The 19,690-nt window shown below is 43.1% G+C and overlaps 1 protein-coding gene and 1 pseudogene across 1 annotated transcript in view; both read left to right on the top strand.

Annotated features, from left to right (window-relative positions):
- The window catches only part of PLEKHH2 (pleckstrin homology, MyTH4 and FERM domain containing H2), a 239,504-nt gene that overhangs the window by 28,222 nt on the left and 191,592 nt on the right, over positions 1-19,690 (top strand). The window lies entirely within an intron of this gene.
- LOC149461807 (U5 spliceosomal RNA) lies at positions 7,633-7,727 on the top strand (annotated as a pseudogene).

Consider the following 19,690-nt stretch of genomic DNA (forward strand, 5'->3'; position numbering starts at 1 on the left):
GCTATATAAGTACCTGAAATAAATAATAATAATACTTTAGAAATCGGCACAGTGGCTTAGTGATTAGCACTTCTGCCTGGCAGTACTTGAGTCATTGGTTCAAATCCCAACCACTTCACCACCTGCCTGGAGTTTGCATGTTCTCCCTGTGCCTGTGTGGGTTTCCTCCAGGTACTCTGGTTTCCTCCCACACTCCAAAGACATGCTGGTAGGTGAATTGGTTCCTGTCTAAATTGGCCCTAGTATGTGTATGAATGTAAGTTAGGGACCTTAGATTGTACACCCCTGGAGGGCAGGGACTGATGTGAATGTACAATATATATGTAAAGCGCTGTGTAAATTGATGGTGCTGTATAAGTACCTGAAATAAATAAATAAAATAAATCGCTCTGCAGCAAATCGCACATTAAGACACTGACATTCACATTCATTCGATGCGATTTCAGGTGGGACTGGCGGTTGTTAAGCCATCTTGTTGCAGATGTGTGCAGACACGGTTTGTGTGCAAAGGACAGGGACATCAGAGTAATAATAATAATGAAAAAATCCAAATAACAGGGACATCAGAAAAGGAAAATTATTTTTATATTTTTCTTTTATTGTAAAGGTAAAAAAAAAATGACATTGATAACTTTTTGTATTTCGGGTAGTGGCAGCCGTGCAGAAATTCAAGCATTATACAAGGCGTGTTCCAGTCAAACCGGGACTTTAGAGTTTATATAATAAAAGAACAAATTTCAAGGAGCGGAAGCTGTATTTATTTTCCGACATACTCCCCTGCTACATTTAGTCCCCGGTCACACTGGTGCGACTTGTCATGCGACTTTGAAATCATGTAGATTCAAGTGAAGTCGCACGATTCCCAAGTCGGATTCGTATGACGAAAAATGATACACTTATCCCAGCGTTTCACCACCTCCAGTCCGGGCCACTTCTGCCACTTTTTGTTCACTTGTAACAAGCAGTATTTTTTTTATAGAAAATATCTTAGAACCCCCGATATATTTTAACCACTTCCAGTCCGGACACTTTCACCCCCTTCCTGTCCAGGCCAATTTTCAGCTTTCAGCGCTATCACACTTTAAATGAAAATTGCGCGGTCATGCAACACTGTACCCATATGAATTTTCTAGCATTTTTTTGAGACAGATAAAGTTTTATTTTACTGGTATTTATAAACCACTGGGATTTTTATTTTTTTTTGCTATAAATGAAAAAGTCCAAAAATGTTTTTAAAAAAGTGTTTTTCTTATAAAATTTTGCAAATAAATCATATTTCATCATCATTCCGTTATCTTTTTAGTAAAAAAATAACCCAAAATTAGTTTATAACCAAAAATTATAATTTTTAAAACTTTTAAATTTTTATATTATTATTTGTTTTGTTTTTTTTACATACTGTCACCCTAGCAGTACAGTGTCACCATAGTGACACTGTACTACTTGTGGGGAGTGATTGCTTTTACACCCATAAAGGCTGGAAAAGCAATCATTTCTCCTTCTCTCTGGCTGCATTCTTGCAGCCATTGAGATATACTGTGTGAGCTGTGATTGGTCACAGCTTGTCACATGGTACAAGACTGTTGTTCTCCGCGTTTGTGTATTTAGCGGTTTAAAAAAAAAAAAATTTTGGGGGTCCAAAATCGATGATTTGCGGCGGTTTGCCACTTTTTGCTGCGTTTTTCAGCGTTAGAGTGTTTTTACAGTTAAAAAACTCCTCTAGAAACCCACTAGTTCTGTTTTTTTTTTCAGCCAAAAAACGCTGATTCCAGTCTGTGTGTGTATGGACACATAGGATAACATGCTGGGGGGTTTATTGGCTGTAGAAAAAAAAACATCAAAAGCCAAAAACAGCCGCTGTAAAAACGTCCAGTGTGCATGAGGACTTAAAAATGCACTGATAATAGGTTAAATGGTTTCCAATGGCATAGTTCACACCACAGTAGTGAGGTCAATTCCAGGGCGTTCCAGTCAGCACCGGGACAAGGTCATCCACCACCCAGGGCAAAGATGCCAAACTGCACCCCCCCCCCCGGTCATGATGTAAGCTTAGGGGATCCTACACCCAGCAGTCACTCGCATATGTGGTTTAGAAACGGTTCCCATAGAAGTCAATAGCCTGTAATCCACACCTGAATCTGAAGGCACTGCTCAGAAATCGGACAGGACTCTAAAACTACACTGAATCCGCACCGTCAGTGCACCAGACATACACTGTATTGCCAAAAGTATTGGGCCAGCCCTCCAAATCATTGGATTCAGGTGTATCAATCCCCTCCATGGCCACAGGTGTATAAATCATCACCTAGGCATGCAGACTGCTTCTACAAACATTGGCGAAAGAATGGGTCGCTCTCAGGAGCTCAGTGAATTCAAGCATGGTACCATGATAGGTGGCCACTTGTTCAATAAGTCCATCCGTGACATTTCCTGGCTACTAAATATTCCACGGTCAACTGTTAGTGGGATTATTACAAAGTGGAAGAAACTGGGAACAACAGCAACTCAGCCACCAAGTGGTAGGCCACGTAAAATGACAGAGCGGGGTCAGCACATGCTAAAGCGCACAGTGCACAGAAGTCGGCAACTGTCTGCAGAGTCAATAGCTAAAGACCTCCAAACTTCATGTGTCCTTCAGATTAGCACAACAACAGTGTGTAGAGACCTTCATGAAATGGGTTTCCATGGCCGAGCAGCTGCATCCAAGCCTTACATCACCAAGTGCAATGCAAAGTGTCGGATGCAGTGGTGTAAAGCACGCTGCCACTGGACTCTAGGGCAGCGGAGACGTGTTCTCTGGAGTGACCAATCATACTTCTCTGTCTGGCAATCTGATAGACATGTCTGGGTTTGGTGGTTGCCAGGAGAACGGTACTTGCCTGACTGCATTGTGCCAAGTGTAAAGTTTGGTGGAGGGGGGATTATGGTGTGGGGTTGTTTTTCAGGAGTTGGGTTTGGCCCCCTAGTTCCAGTGACGGGAACTCTTAAGGCGTCAGCATACCAAGACATTTTGGACAATTTCATGCTCCCAACTTTGTGGGAAGAGTTTGGGGATGGCCCCTTCCTGTTCCAACATGACTGCGCACCAGTGCACAAAGCAAGGTCCATAAAGACATGGGTGAATGAGTTTGGGGTGGAGGAACTTGACTGGCCTGTACAGAGTCCTGACCTCAACCCCATAGAACACCTTTGGGATGAATTAGAGCAGAGACTATGAGCCAGACCTCCTCCCCCGACATCAGTGCCTGATCTCACAAATGCGCTTCTGGAAGAATGGTCAAACCTTCCCATAGACACCCTCCTAAACCTTGTGGACGGCCTTCCCAGAAGAGTTGAAGCTGTTATAGCTGCAAAGGGCGGGGCCAACTCAATACTAAACCCTACAGACTAAGACTGGGATGCCATTAAAGTTCCTGTGCGTGTAAAGGCCGGCCAACCAATACTTTTGACAATATAGTGTGTGTGAACAGACACCTTAGGAAGCAATGTTATTTCACATGTCCTGTGGATTGGATGCGGTTCAAATCCACAAATGTGGCACTAAAAGTTTACAACCACTTTTAGTGGTTCCAAGGACCCTGATTTTCCACTGCCAATTATTCGGCAGTGTCAGCTTGTAGAAATAAAACTATTTTCCGTCATGTTTCAATCTGTTCTACTACACACAATCTTGTTTCGGGTGGGAAGCTGCTTTTTCAGTGTTGAATGAAATCTATCAGGGCAATGATTGGTGTATGGGTACTGGATGGTAATAATTAACCTATTAAGAGAAAAACAAATCGAAATTCCCCCATTTTTAGATAAACAGAAACATTTACTGAAGAGCTCTGCCAAGCATTATTTGCCTTCATGCTGACCGCATCACATACCTACTGTGGGAGAAATGACCCTCGGAGGCACCATCCACTATTCCACAATCGCCTTTATAACGTTTATCGTAAAGATGAATCCTAGGCAAAAAAAAGACACAAATTCATGCAGCTCTGTAATCAATAATACATCTTCCATTGTGTTTTTGAAATGCAAGCAGTGAACAGGGGCGGACTGACAACTCATGGGGCCCCCAGGCAATAGGGTATCATGAGGCCCCTGTGTCCTCACCCACACCCAAAAAAGCCTATGAAAAAGGTACCAGGGGCATCTCATGGGGCCCCCTACTGACCCCGGGCCCTCGGCTTGTGCCCGAGTGCTCGAATGGTCAGTCCGCCCCTGCAGTATAAATACCTGTCCCTTTAGGGCTAGTTCACACCAGATGCAGTCCAGTGCGTTTTTTTTCCGCATCAGAAATGCATGCACAGTATTTTCCATGTATTCCAATGGCCCTAGTTCGCAGTCAGTTTCCGGTGCAGAAAAAAAGGTAGAACATGCTGCATTTTTTTCTGCACAGAACTGTACTGGAACATAGCAAACTGCATCAAAACTACACCGGAACTGCGCGTGGTGTAAACTGTAAGTAAAAATGTATCCGGAATGCATTTTTGTGATGTGAACTGGCCCTTACAGCAGGGCTGGAGTGTGAGAGAAAGAAGCAGCATAAGGAGCCAATCACTGTGCGGACAAGATTCATGCTGACAGGAGGAGAGAACAGTGACAGAGAAATGAGCTCATCATTGTGCTGCTTCTTCTTTCACTACCCATTCACAGGCATAGAGAGGAGGGTGGGAGTCCAGGACGACCTGGGCTCAGAGGAAGTGAATGGAATGGTGTTGGCCATCAGACTGAGGACATCTAATTATGAAAGAAGTGCTGCGGTGGAAATCTCTGCGTTGAAGCTGAATATTGTATCAAAAGCTGTTTTTTGTTATTATTTAACCGCTTGGCGTCGGCGCCTCCCTGCCCTTCAAAGCATTTCAGATGCAGGGCAGGGTTTATGATCATGTGACTTGGCTGTGGTCACATGACCAGAAAGCTCCCAATTGCAAGTAGCAATCGGCAGCTTTCTGTTAGCCGCCGGTAGCTGTGGCGGGAGCACACAAGGTGCGCAGTCTCGGCACAGCTGTAGTCAAATGTCGGTACACATATCTGCGGCTTTTCAGCGTTGAGATCCACCCACCGAGGAGCTGCATATATGCGTACTGTCGGCCCCAAGAGTTAATTAGCTGATTTTTATCAAATTATATTTTTGGGCTGGAGTTTTAATTTAAAACTCCTTCTATAAAGCATCTTTATGTGGTGTGGAGTTTGTGTTCTTCTTTTGTTTTTGTGTATTTTTGATTTTATTTTAAAGCACAGCTCCACCCAAAAGGAGAAGTTGCGCTTTAAGCTTTTGTCCCCCTCTCCCCATTAAGGATTGGTACCTTTGGGGAGCGGGTACCCAAATTTGACAGGTACCCTCTCCCACTTCCGCTGCGATCACCTAGGCGATCGGAAGCGGAAGTTGCCCTCCCCATAGTCTTCTGGGACACGTGACAGGTACTAGAAGTCTACGGGGCCATTCACAAAAGCGCAGCGCTTCTCCCGCATGCGCAGAGGGCACCCAGCTGTGAAGCCGCAACCTGTTACAGCCGGGTGCCAACACTAAAGATGCCGGCGCCAGGGAGAGAAGCCGGCCAGTGAAACCAGCCGTGGTGAGGACTCCTCTGGACCGAGGGACAGGTAAGTGGCTATATTTTAAAAGTCATCAGCTACAGTTTTTGTAGCTGCTGACTTTTATCTTTTTTAGGTGGAACTCCGTTTTAACACTTGATGTAGATTTTTGGTAAACTTTAAAGCCAAACTCCAAACACAATAAAAATGTGCTTAAATATATTCCATAATAGCCACAAAAGATATAAATCTACTTTATGCTCACCAAATGTCTTTGCAAACAAAGATATTACCATGTAAAAGTAGCTGTGACATCATGACTGTGCTTTACGCAGTCTGTGTAGAGAGCAGAGCTGTGGGAGGGGCCTAGCTGCTCCACCTAGTACAGGCTGCCTGCAGAAAACTACAGGAGGGGGCGGAGACAAGACCAGTCACCCTGCACAAGGAGAGAGAGCAGCAGTGACTGGTATGTATTACAGGAAGCTCCTGCACAGGGGATGGATTATTGCACAGATCTGGAAGAAATACACAAAGATCACCAAGATTCCAGTGAGAATACACATGACTCTATTTAGACAATATTTGCTTATCCCAGAGTTCAGCATTAACCACTTCCCGACCGGCTGTTGTATATAAATGGCCAGACGGTGGCACTGCAGGGTCAGGTGGTTGTTTATAAACGGTCTCCCCGCACCCTGCTTGTGCGCGCTCCCCCGGAGCGCACAGCATCGCGATCCGGTGCCCGCTGTGTCCTCCGGACACAGTGAAACACTGATCGTCGGGCGGGACCTCTGTACGAGGTCCCAATCATGTGATCATTGATTGGCCAATCAGTGATCACATGCAAAGTAGTAAGCAAGATGTCACTTGTGACATCATTGCTTACTACGTGTAAAATCTGTGAATGATCACAAAGGTCACATGGTACAAGGCTAATCACAACAGCCTTGTACCATGTGACAAGCTGTGACCAATCACAGCTCACTCAGTAGTTCTCATTGGTTGCAAGAATGCAGGTAGAGAGAAAGAGAAATGATTGCTTTTACATCCTATATGGGTGTAAAAGCAATCAGTGTAAAAAAAAAATTTTTTTATCACCCCCAAAAGTAGTACAGTGTCACCATGGTGACACTGTACTGCTAGGGTGACAGTATGTAAAAAAATAATAATAAAATAAATAATAATATAAAAAAAATAAAAATGTAAAAAAAAATGTTTAAAAATTATAATTTTTGGTTATAAACTAATCTGGCTTATTTTTTTCTTTACTAAAAAGATAACGGAATAAATTTTGGCCAAGATTTATGATGAAATATTATTTATTTGCAAAATTTTATAAGAAAAACACTTTTTTTCAAAATTTTGGGACATTTTCATTTACATAGCAAAAGAAATAAAAATCCCAGCGTGAATAAATACCACCAAAATAAAGTTTTATCTGTCTCAAAAAAATGGTAAAAAATGCATATGGGTACAGTGTTGCATGACCGCGCAATTGTCATTCAAAGTGTGATACCGCTGAAAGCTGAAAATTGCCCTGGTCAGGAAGGGGGTAAAAGTGTCCGGTCTGGAAGTGGTTAAAGGTATTTGTGTTTTGGAATAGCAGAATTGTGCAATGTCTACACCATGCTGGCATCTCACCTGACATCCATAGCCAGCAACCCCACTGATTCCTGACAATCACATTATCTTTGAAGGGAATTTGCTGGCTCAGCCTCTTCCTGTTGCAGCAGAACTCTCCATGTTTCTGCCTCTGATTCATCTCCTTCTATGAGGAATGTCACTCCTGGAGTAGAATGACATGGATGCCATGTGAGATATTATCAGGCTAAGCCTCTTCATGTTCTGCCTTGCGTGGAGTTGTTTTGTATCATCAGATGCAGGGTCTCTTTCAGTAGCACATCGTGAAAACATGAAACTTAACAATTGTCAACGCTCATAATTTATCTAATACCGGTACAGCAAAACTGCTTTTAGCACCCCATGCCTTACGGCACTGGCAAGCTGACCGGTTTCCCCGTCAGGGACACTACTGAACCTCCAGGGAGGCTGGTTTGGTCTTAAAGTGGACCTTCACCTACTTTCCATAAAAATACCCTTTTCCAGTTTCTCTTCAGATCGAATAAATCTTTCACCTTTTACTAAAGGTTTCCATGGAGAGTTCACTCCAATTTTTTTGAGGCCTGGTGACCAACCAGAAAATTAATAATACTCCTTCCCTTCCCCGATATAATTTTTTTTTTCTGAAAATACTTTTTTAATGCAATCTGCCCCCACCAAATGAGAATGATGTACTCCAGCTGGCCAAAGCCTCCTGAGATACTTCTGTTGCTTATTCCCAGGGGCTTTGGGGTAAAATAGAACTCACGCAAGGGAATTCAAAATGCCCCAACTACCTGCACGTAGTTCAGGAAAGCATTTGCGTCAGTGTCAATACCATTACTGACACGTGTGGCAAATTCAAGTCGTTCTTACTACCACTACTTTAGGGATCTATCACTATGACAGTGACACATTCTTAAAGAATTACCACCGGTTTTCTTTTGAGGAAACCGGCAGTAATTAAAACCAAGAGATACTCAGAGTTTGTTCTGTTTAATATCACCACAAAAGTGAAAGAAAGTTCCAAATTTTGGGTTGTCTCCGGAACAGGAATAGAGGAGGAAAGTTTCCAATGGGGAAGCTAGTTCTTGTGACCTTGGGTTGGAAGGATTCCTACACTTTGTAAGGATTTCCTTCCTCTTCCTGTTCTGGTTATGGCTGATGTGTGTGTGGTGGAGCTAGACCAACCAGAGTGAAAATGGGTCTACTGTAAAGTAATTTTTCTTTCAAAGAAGCAGATCCGTGATCCTTGAAGTTTAGTATGAGTGGACCCTGTTGTGGCCCTAGGCTGCTACCTCACAGCAACAAACACTTGCCAGATGCTAAATTCTTGATGTGTATGGTGGAGGGTCTGGTACAACAGTTCATGTCACTTGAAGGACTTTTTGAAATATTTAATGGTTAAAAACATCAAATACAGCCTAGAAGAAAATAAAAGGCCTCCCCTCTTCCTCAGGGCAAAAGTAGTCTGTTTTAATGAAATTATGACAAAATGCACTAAGCCAATGGTCTCCAAACTGCAGCCCAGGGACCCTTGCTTGGTTTTATCCAGCTTTGGGGCACTATCGATGCACTGACACTAATAATTGGGCATGTATCTGCTTATTGACATCAATAAATGGGCATATGTCCTTCCAATGACACCGATGGAGGGGCACAATTCCTCCCAATGACACCAACAATGGAGCACAATTCCTCCCAATGACACCAACTATGGAGCACAATTCCTCCCAATGACACCAATAATGGGGCCCAATTCTTCCCACTAACATCAATGATGGGGCACTATCCACTGACACCAACAATTGGGCATATGTGTTCCCACTGACACCAGGGAAGAAGCAAAATTCCTCCTTATTACACCAACGATGGGGCACTATTCCTACCACTGACACCAATGTTGAGGCATTGTTTACTCCCACTAACACCAGGACATTTTCTTCTCCCACTGGCCTAAGTCCGCCCCCCAAAAAAGTCTGACAGTATACTGGCCCTTTGTTTAGAAAGTTTGGAGACCCCTGCACTAAGCAAACTGTGTTAAGGCTCAATGAAGACTGCCTTTAGTGCCATTAGGAGATGCTAGTCTTCATCAAGGTAACACAGGTCTATTAGTGCTTCTTTGGTTATTTTATTAACATTGATTGCTCAAGTCCTGAAGAAGAGGGAGGCTCTTTTCCTCAAAACTTGTAGGCCTTCACTTCCTGTTGGTCGTGTACAGAGGAGTGCCTGGTACAAAAACTCATCTCACTTGAAGAACTTTTTGAAACATTTATTGGTTAAAAGCATTAAATACATCCAACGCGTTTTATGGCTTAAGCAGTAAGAGTTATTATAATTTCAACCGAATGCACTAAGTGACCTGTGCTAAGGCTCTATGAAGACTAGCATCTCCTGATGAAACTAAATGCTGCTGGCTCAGATGCTACTCTTTATCAAGCCTTAAGGCCTGGTTCACACTTTGCGAGCTGCATTCATTTGAATGAGGTGCCATGCCTCCATTTTTTAAATCGCAGCCCATACAGATACCACAAGTGCAGTGTGGTTCCCAGTGTGTGAAGTGGCTGCTGTGATTTCCAGTGTGTGGGTGCCTTTAGGATTAACGGCACCCTCACATATTGCTTGCTTTTGTTTGTGAGGGTGGTTGTAGCTGCGGGAACAGGTGCAGACCCGCAGCAGGAACCACCTGCACAAGTGTGAACCGAGCCTAACACAGGTCCATAAGTGCATTCTGTCTTGTTTTTATTAACTTTAGACTGCTGGAGCCCTGAAGAAGAGGGAGGCGTATCCCCCCGAAACACATTGGATGTATTTGATGCTCTTAAACATTAAATGTGGGACAGGGAGTGAAGGGAAATCTACCCATCGGACACAGATTGCAAAAACAAAACTTTAACCCTCCCTTACTCCATCCAAAAAAAAAAGTTTTGCTTTTTGTTCTACTTTAGATCCACAGCTCAGTATAACACCCCATGAAAAGAAATTAGAAAGAGCAGATATTTCTGTTGAGTCAACTTACAAAGGTACACAAGTGCTGAAATTCTGCAGATTTCATGTCCCTTTAGAGTTTTGGTCTCGTTGACTTTTGCTTTAATTTTAGATGTCCCTATGGGAAAACCGCTAGTTTGCTCAACAGAATGAGGGTCATAGTTGGCTAGAACGAATAACATTCTCATCAAGACGCCACGAAAATGAGGTAATTTGTGCTGCAGTCGTCTGCCGAAAGGATACAGAAGAAAATTAGTAATAATAAAGGCACTTACCCGGGTCAGGACATGTTCATCTCAAACTGGAGACATCGCATCCGGCTTTTGCTGATAACAGCGGCTTGTTTCTTTCAGGATCTCGGCGTGTTTTGTAGAACGGACTGTATTCTGTATACAACATTTGTTCCCTGTGTATACTATAGATATCAGCTGCTGTTTTTCTCATTGTCCTCACATTTCATGATGGAAGATGTCATGCAGCTGTTGTGTTTTTTTTTCTTCTATTAGCAATGTGTTGTAGATGATAAGTTCACATTGGAGTTGTGTGGTCCAGAAGAAGAATGAGGAATTGGACATGTTTTTCCACTAAGTACACCACACATCTGTACAATCCTCGGACATTTATGAGCTTACGTAATTAAAGATGTCATCTGTAAGGGCTCGTTCACATGTGCATCCGGGGGTTGAACCAGGTGGTTGAACCACAACTTTACTGCCCCCTGACTGCCCACTTCAACAGTGGCTTGCAGCCGCTCATGGTTTCATTAAACATTAAACAGCACATCGATTTCAGCAGGCGTTGCCATCACAGAACACAACTAACTTCAGTCTATGGTGCCCCATAGACCTACGTTAGTTGTGTTTGGTGGCTGCAACACCTGCCAAATGTAATGGGCTGTTTCATTTTTGCAACCCACGCAATTGCGGAGTGGAAGTGTGACATTTTAAAATGGTTAAATCAGGCGGTGAGGAGACGGCATATCGACTCCTCACCGCCTGTCACGCCTGACAGGCGTGGGTCACTTTTTAGAGGAGCAGTTGTGCACAAGTCTGAATGAGCCCTAAGGGGAAAGCTATTATTTTTATATTTTTTAAATAATATTTTAGAGTCTTGTAATTAGTTTTTTCTTTACTTAAAGTGTAAGTTCGCCTTTTCATAAAAAATGAAGAGGTGAGTTAACACCCTATACACTCACGACCCCACCCCCGGTTCCTTGGTGCACATACCTCTGTGGATAATTAGCTGTCAGTGCCCATGCTGCCGGTGCAGCAGTTCAGGGATTTGAGTGCTCTGTTTTTATTTCCTGTCTTTCCTTAGGTCTTCCAGAGCAGATCAGAGCAATTCTGATTGGTCAAAGTGGTCACGTGCCAGCAAGTGACCAATCAGATTAGCTTTAATACATCCTGGAAGCCTCGAACCTCTGCAAAAGCTGCATGGGCACTGAGAGGACATCACCCACAGAGGTAAGTACAGCAGGGACCGGGAGGAGTGGGGAGGTGGGGAGAGATGTAGGGCAGTCATTCTGAACCAGGGTTCCGTGAAACTATTGGTTTTCTTCAGAGGTTGTTAAGAATTCCTTGAGCTGTGTTCAGAGTGTTTACGTACCAGCAAGTGACCAATCAGTATCACTCTGATCCATCCTGGAAGCCCCGAAACCCTGCAAAAGCTGCATGGGTACTGACAGTTTATCACCCACAGAGGTAAGTACAGCAGGGACCGGGAGGAGTGGGGAGGTGGGGAGAGATGTAGGGCAGTCATTCTCAAACTATTGGTTTTCTTCAAAGGTTGTTAAGAATTCCTTGAGCTGTGGTCAAAGTGGTTACGTGCCCGCAAGTGACCAATCAGAATCACTCTGTTCCATCCTGGAAGCCCCGAACCTCTGCAAAATCTGTACGTGCACTGACAGTTCATCACTCACAGAGGTAAGTACAGCAGGGACCAGGAGGAGTGGGGAGAGATGTAGAGCAGTCATTCTTAACCAGGGTTCCGTGAAACTATAGGTTTTCTCCAGAGGTTGCTAAGAATTAATTTAACTGTAGTCAAAGTGGCTACGTGCCAGCAAGTGACCAATCAGAACCACTCCGATCCATTCTGGAAGCCCTGAACCCCTGCAAGAGCTGCATGTGCACTGACATTTCATCACCCACAGAGGTAAGTACAGCAAGGACCAGGGGTGGGGTCTGCTTTAGGGCAGTTGGTAAGCGGTTCATCACTTTTATTGCTATCACAAGAAATTTAAACATCTCTAACAATAAAGCATGACAGGTCCTCTTTATGGAGAAGTCTGGGGTCTATAGGACCCCAGATCTTTCCTCTATCCTTGAAAGCATTAGATTAAAAAAAAAAAAACATTCTGAAGCTTTCCCCCCAAAAAATGGCACAGTTTACATCTGCCCTAAACCAGAAGTGACGGCATGCCGTTTCTTCCGGCCTCCTAGATCATAGAGTTGATCAGAGATGATTTGGTCTCTTTTCACTTCTATGGCCAGCTGTGTGAAACACCGTATATGATCCCGGGCAAGTCAGAGAAACATCGGCGAGCAACAGGAGGCGGGGGGTGATCCAGCAGCTAATCAGCCACTTGGATCACTTTTAGGAAAAAGAGAATCGCCGGATGAAAATGTCAATACTGGGGCTGACAGCCCATAGTCCCGGTAAACCACTTCACACCCGCAACATATATATGGGTAAAGGAGGGTTATAACCCTTGTCAGATTCTTTTATTTTATTTTTTACATCATCTGTGTCCCATCGTGGAGATTTCCCTTAATTTCCTGTCCTATAGCCAAACAGGAAGTGAGAGGAAATCCCTGAAAATTAAGGGAACTAGTGTCCCCATTGAAAAATTTACACTCTTATTACTTTTCTGGGGACAACCCAAAATCTGTGATTTTCTTTTACTGTCACTTTCAATGATAATGGTAAACAGGACAAATAGAGAGGGGGAATCTCCCTAAACGGGGGCACAGACAGCAATCACAACTGACAGGGGTTCTACTCCATCTCCACTCTATCCAAAACTTAAAAAAAAAGTTTTGCCTTTAGTTCTGCTTCCACTGGTACTGAGGCTGAGCATACATCATACAATTTTCTAGTTACCTTTAGATTTACCTTCAACTATGTAGTGGAAGAGCCTGACTGATTGCATACAAATTGAAAGTGTTTAGTTTTGACCTCATTTTATATGGTTTTGGTCAGTCCAAAAGAAAATTGTACAAGAAAATTGTAGGGATTCACCAAAATTTTGGTGGCCGAAATGATTCAGCCAAAAATACCCCTATTGGCCTGTGGCCGATATGAAAATATAACCCCGCCCCCCGCTGCCACCCACCTCTGCTGCCGCTGCCTGGAGGTTCTCAGCCTTACTTTAGAAACCGTCCAACTATCCCAGCACTGGGCATAGAGGTCAGTGAGGGAAAGATGGCCTCCACTCATCGCTATGCTCTTGGAGGACCGGAGCGACGTCATCACGTCACTTCCTGTTCCGGTGCCTTGTAAACAAGGCCTTTTTTTTTTTTTAAAGCACTAGATCAATGTTTTTTTTTGATGGAATGTTTTACATTGTAGAGGAGTGATGTGGAGTCTTATTGACCCCTGATGTCTCCATAAAGAGGACCCGTCACTGCTTATTTCTATCACAAGGGTTGTTTGCCTTCCTTGTGATAGGAATGAAAGTGATGAAAAAAATGTTTAAAAGGACAGTGTAAAAAAAAAAAAAACTGTTTAAAGTGCCCCCCTCCCCCCGTGCTCATGCGTAGTGGTGTATGCATACGTAGGCCACACCCACATATGTAAATGGTGTTCAAACCACACATGTAAGGTATCGACGCAAACGTCAGAGAAAGAGCCATAATTCTAGCACTAGACCTCCTCTTTAACTTTAAACTGGTAACCTGTAGAAATTTTTAAGACGTCACCCACGGAGATATTTATGTACCGCAGTTTGGCGCCATTCTACAAGCATGTGCAATTTTAAAGCATTACCCGTTGGGTCTCTATTTACTCGGTGTAACTTCATCTTTCATATTGTACAAAAAATTGGAGTATATATTGTGGGTTTTTTTTGTTTTGTTTAATCATTAAAATTGTGTTTGAAAAATATATACATTTTTATAAACGGTCCATTTCGGTTTTCGGTTTTCGGCCAAGTGCATCCTGAATTTTCAGTTTCGGCACCAGAATTTACATTTCACCCCTAGAAAATTGTATAATGTATGGCCAGCCTTAGTGAATAATTTATATTGATAGTATGTTGTGACATATTAGTCATTTATTCATGCAGACGTGTAAAATGTCTGACAGCTCCAGTTGTAGTTGGATAAACTTTAGCATTTCACACGCTTACTCTGCAGAGTACGAATGTGATCTCTCCATGAATGGAAAATAAAGTGATTTTTCGCTGTTATTTTTAGCCCGATGTATATTTTTCCGCCGTGGCCCCAGCGCTGAATAACAGCTGACTTAGGACATATTTGTGTAAAAATCTGCGGAAGGCGTACCTTTTTCTTATTATCTTGTCATAACAGCTGATCTGTCAGCGGGCGGCCCATCTATATTTATCGGGTGTTGGGTTTGTTTTAGAGGCGCGGGGAGTCAGCGTGACTTCCAATGAAAGATACTTTGTTGGAGTGTGAAGCTGTAGCAGGCTGTCTAGGAGCGGAATGTCAGGAATCGTGGCGGGACGCCGGCCAAGTTTGCCACATGGATCAGTTTTCTAAAGGAATATTATTCCAAACGGCAGAGAATTTCTCCTTTTCCCTGGAATTCGCTGCAGCAGAAAAGGTTTTGATTTCAACATAGGAGTCTTCTGTCTTCAGGACGGGAGGCGATCTCTGTCTTTATCTTTGTAACACTTAAAGTTAAAGTGACACTAAACAATATCCTTCCTGCCCAGGCCAGTTTTGAACTTTCAGCACTGTCACACTTTGAATGACAACTGCGCAGTCATGCAACACTGTACCTAAATGATATTTTTATCATTTTTTTCACACAAGTATAGCTTTCTTTTGGTGGTATTTAATCACCAAGTTTTTGCACTATAAATGAAAAAAGACTAATATATATATATATATATATATATATATATATAACATTTTTATTTATTTATTTATTTTTGCACTATTAATGAAGAAAGACTATTATATATATATATATATATATATATATATATATATATATATATTAGTCTTTTTTCATTTATAGTGCAAAAACTTATAAAAAACTTATAACTTATATAAAAAATATATAACATTTTTATTTATTTATTTATTTTTGCACTGTAAATGAAAAAAGACTAATATATATATATATATATATGTATATTTGGTATTATTATTATTTATTTATTTATTTATTGCTAAATTAAAAATAAGACTGAAAAGTTTTGAAAAAAAAAACCCAATTTTTTCTTCGTTTCTGTTATAAAATTTTGCAAATAAATTATCTTTCTTCATAAATTTAGGCCAAAATGTATTATGCTCCTCTTCTTTGGTGGCCATATCAGGGTATATTATTTAGTCTGTAGGAAAGTTATAGAGTCCACAAACTATGGTATATATATCGGAAAATCCATCGATCCTGATGTACTGATGGCCGATCTCATTTTTTGAGGCCCGAAAATGCCAGGACAGTACACATACCCCCCAAATGACCTCTTTTTAGAAAGTAGACAGTCCAAGGTATTTATTAAGAGGCATGGCAAGTTTTTTGAAGTTGTAATTTTTTTGTCAGACTTTTTTGGAAGCTGAAGAAATTAAAATCAAATTTTTTTTAACAAGCTGAAGTTAGAAGCTGATTAGCTACCATGCACAGCTGCACCAGATTTTGCACACTCCAGTTTCTTTGTTCTCCCTCTCCCAGTATGAACTCTGCTGTACAGAGGATCGCAAGAGGCTGATACCAGGTAAACTAAAGATGCTTACACTGGTTGCAATTAGAAATACATTTAAAAGAGAAGTATGGACAAAGCATCATAAAACTCTGACCCAGAGTCAGCTGATAGTGGGTTATTGCCTGCTATCAGCTAACGTGGCAGAGCCTCTCCAGGCTCTGGAAGACTTCTGACAATATTGTCGGGATCTGCCCAACTGCCTGATTGACAGCTGGCTCTGCCTCTGTTGAAAGCTGCAGCCAGCTATGCCCGCTTCCTCCACTGCCCGGCGCTCCAGTGAGCACTGGAGGGGCAGAACAGAGAACTTTGACTGACGGTCACTGCTCCCCACTCCAGGAAGATTGAAAACTGAGTGATCAGTAGTCATGTGATTGCTCAGTGCTCAAGCTTAGATCTGAAGTGGGACAGCTGCAGCATGGAGGGGAGTATGTATATTTGTATTTTTTTTTCTTTTACAAACCCTTTCCTCTCTTTTGACCCCTACCTAATCTGCCTCAGCATCCCTTTAACAGGGTCTTTATGCTGCAGTGCGGGAAGAATTGGCCAATCATGTGGCCACTGTGATTGGCTGGTCCCATCTGATACTGATCATTAGCAGAGGCCAAGAGCTGTCTTTGACAGCTCAGTCTTTTTTCTGGGAGCGTGCAGTCAGTGTGCTGTCAGCACAGAAAATTCTGCTGCCCATGGACGCATGTGTGTGTATGCATTACATGGGCGGCTAGAGGTTAATGATATAGTGAGTATGAAGTTGCATTGATTTGTGTCTTTTATATATGTTTGGAGCTCAGCTTCAATCAGGACAACGCTGGTTGGGAGAGGGGGAAGAGCTGAGTGGCAGAGATCTGATTTCAGAGCTGGTAGCTGACATTTTCATCCCGAACACCCACTGCCACTCAGGACCATGAAATGTATATATAAGCATCTCTTGGGGTCTGATACTGTCAGTGTCAGTTTGATTACATTTACTATGTGACAGGTTTACTTAAAGTGAACTGCAGCCATACACAGATCTCTCCCATCCTCAGGCTGGAGATGCAGAAGAGGAATTCATAAACATACCTCTGCAGGCTCCTTGCTGTCTTTCCTATATAGCAAACTGGACATTAAACAATGGCGGCACTTAGATGCATGGTTCAGCCACTGATCACATTCATACCTTCTGTGGTATTGTGGTTGAGAGTGGAGATACAGGAAGCAGAAAGCTTACAGACCTGGCTTTAGACTACATGAACATGGGGCGTTTGGCCCCCATGCGTTGACTCCCAGCATCAGGTGTCCCCATCAAAGTACCCCTTTTCATCAGGTGCCCCCATCAGAGTGCCCCCTTTCATCAGGTGTCCCCATCAGAGTGCCCCCTTTCATCAGCTGTCCCCATCAGAGTGCCCATTTACATCAGGTGTCCCCATCAGAGTGCCCCCTTTCATCAGGTGTCCCCATCAGAGTGCCCCCTTTCATCAGCTGTCCCCATCAGAGTGCCCCTTTACATCAGGTGTCCCCATCAGAGTCCCAACTTTCATCAGGGGTCCTCATCAGAGTGCCCCCTTTCATCAGGTGTCCCCATCAGCGTGCCCTTTTACATCAGGTACCCCCTTCAGAGTTCCCCCTTTCATTAGGTGTCCCCATCAGAGTTCCCCCTTTTATCGGGCATCCCCATCAGAGTGCCTTCTTTCATCAGGTGTCCCCATCAGCGTGCCCTTTTACATCAGATGTGCTCATCAGAATGCCCTTTTACATCAGGTGTCCCCATCAGAGTGCCCCCTTTTATCCGGTATCCCCATCAGAGTGCCCCCTTTTATCCGGTATCCCTATCAGAGTACCCCCTTTTATTCGGTATCCCCATCAGAGTGCCCCCTTTCATCAGGTGTCCCCATCAGAGTGTTCCCTTTCATCAGTTGTCCCCATCAGAGTGCCTTCTTTTATCAGGTATCCCCATCAGAGTGCACCCTTTCATCATGTATCCCCCTCAGAGTGCCCCCTTTCATCAGGTGTCCCCTTCAAAGTGCCACCTTTTATCAGGTGTCCCCTTCAAAGTGCCCCCTTTTATCAGATCTGCCCATCAGAGTACCCCTTTACATCAGCTGTCCCCATCATAGTCACTGTTCTCCGTGCGAAGTAGAAAGAGAACTGAGCGATCAGAGGCCATGGGTCTCAGAGCCATTGTGGGACAGCTGCAGCACAGAGGTGAGTATGGATGTTTATTTTTTTTTTACAAGCCCATACTTCTCCTTTATGTGCCTATTCATAAAGGGAGGCCATACATGATCCCCCATCCGCACATTTGCTTTCCATTCATATATCTACAGATGTGGCTGCTCTGCTGTGCGGCGTCCTGCTCCTCCTCATCATGATGTCTAGAAAATCAGTCAGGTTGACTTCCAGAGCCGTAACCAAACAGCAAACAATCAGAATTCTGGTTGATGAAGCCCGATTAGTGGAGGATTAGTGGAGGATTAGTGGAGGAGGGGTGTGGACTGGTCACCAGGAGTAAACTGCCCAATAAGAACAATAAAAACTTCATAGAATAAAGCAGAAATTGGGTAAATCAGTTTGTACAAAAGAGTAAGATGTGACGGTAGTAATAATGTCATTTTGCCAACTTTTGTTACTAGGACCCATGATACAGAGGTGACCACAATCGCTCCGATATCCCTGGAACCTCTGACAATGTCTTCTGTTCATAAAACAAATTAGGGGGAGGATGTGAAAAAACGGTCCCTTTCATTGAAGGTCCTGACCCTTTACTAGTCAGGAGGAATGGGGAGAATCCCTGGCATGTTTAGAACAAACAGTGGGTGGTTTGTTTTTGTTGACTATTGTGTGACCTAAAGCATGGTATTTAACCCCTTAATGCCGCCTCCGGATGGCCCTGTAAAGTGGAGCTAAACCCTCTTATCCTTTACAGCAGTGTTCTCAACCAATGTGCTATGGCTCCTTAGGCAGGCCATAGATGGGTCCAAAAGAATAATCGGCCGATTTTCGGATTGTTAGTGGGTGAATTTGTCCGCCGTTTTTCGTGATTTTGACACATTTTTTTAATTGGTCATGTTGGAAAAAAAACGGCCGATTTTGTCGATTGGCTGATTTTCACGGCAATGATGGGCAAATCGGTCTATCTTTTTACCGATTAAAAAAAATGCACATGAGCCGTGACCTGCAAGAAGAAGAAAAAGGAGAAGATGAAGACAAAGAAAAAGTAGAAGAACATCTGTATCTATTTGTATCCATTTCGGATACAGATGTTTCTATTCGGATACAAATAGATACAATGTTGCAACCGCAATACTTTTACATGTCAAAAATAATAGCAGTGTCCCTGCAGAGAGCTCCACTATTATATTTGACATTTAAAAGTATTGCGGTTGCAACATTGTATCTATTTGTATCCGAATAGAAACATCTGCATCCGAAATGGATACAAATAGATACAATGTTGCAACTTTGCTATACTTTTATATTTTGCCCCGTCTATGGCCTGCCTAAGGGTGTCAAATGGGTTCCTCTGGGGCACACGCCTGAGACCCAATATGCCCTGGATTAGAGATGGATGAAAACTCTGTGATCCAGGGGGGACTCTAACTCTGTAACGGAAGGACTCTACTCTTTGATGAGAAAACTCTGGGGGTGGGAGGCTTCTGATGTATAGGGGGACTTTGATGTGATGGGGTGACTCTGACATGTTGGAGAACC

Source organism: Staurois parvus, unplaced genomic scaffold, assembly GCF_062004578.1.
Source record: "Staurois parvus isolate SC_StPar_1 unplaced genomic scaffold, SC_StPar_1.0 ptg000192l, whole genome shotgun sequence".
Classification (NCBI taxonomy): Eukaryota; Metazoa; Chordata; class Amphibia; order Anura; family Ranidae; genus Staurois; species Staurois parvus.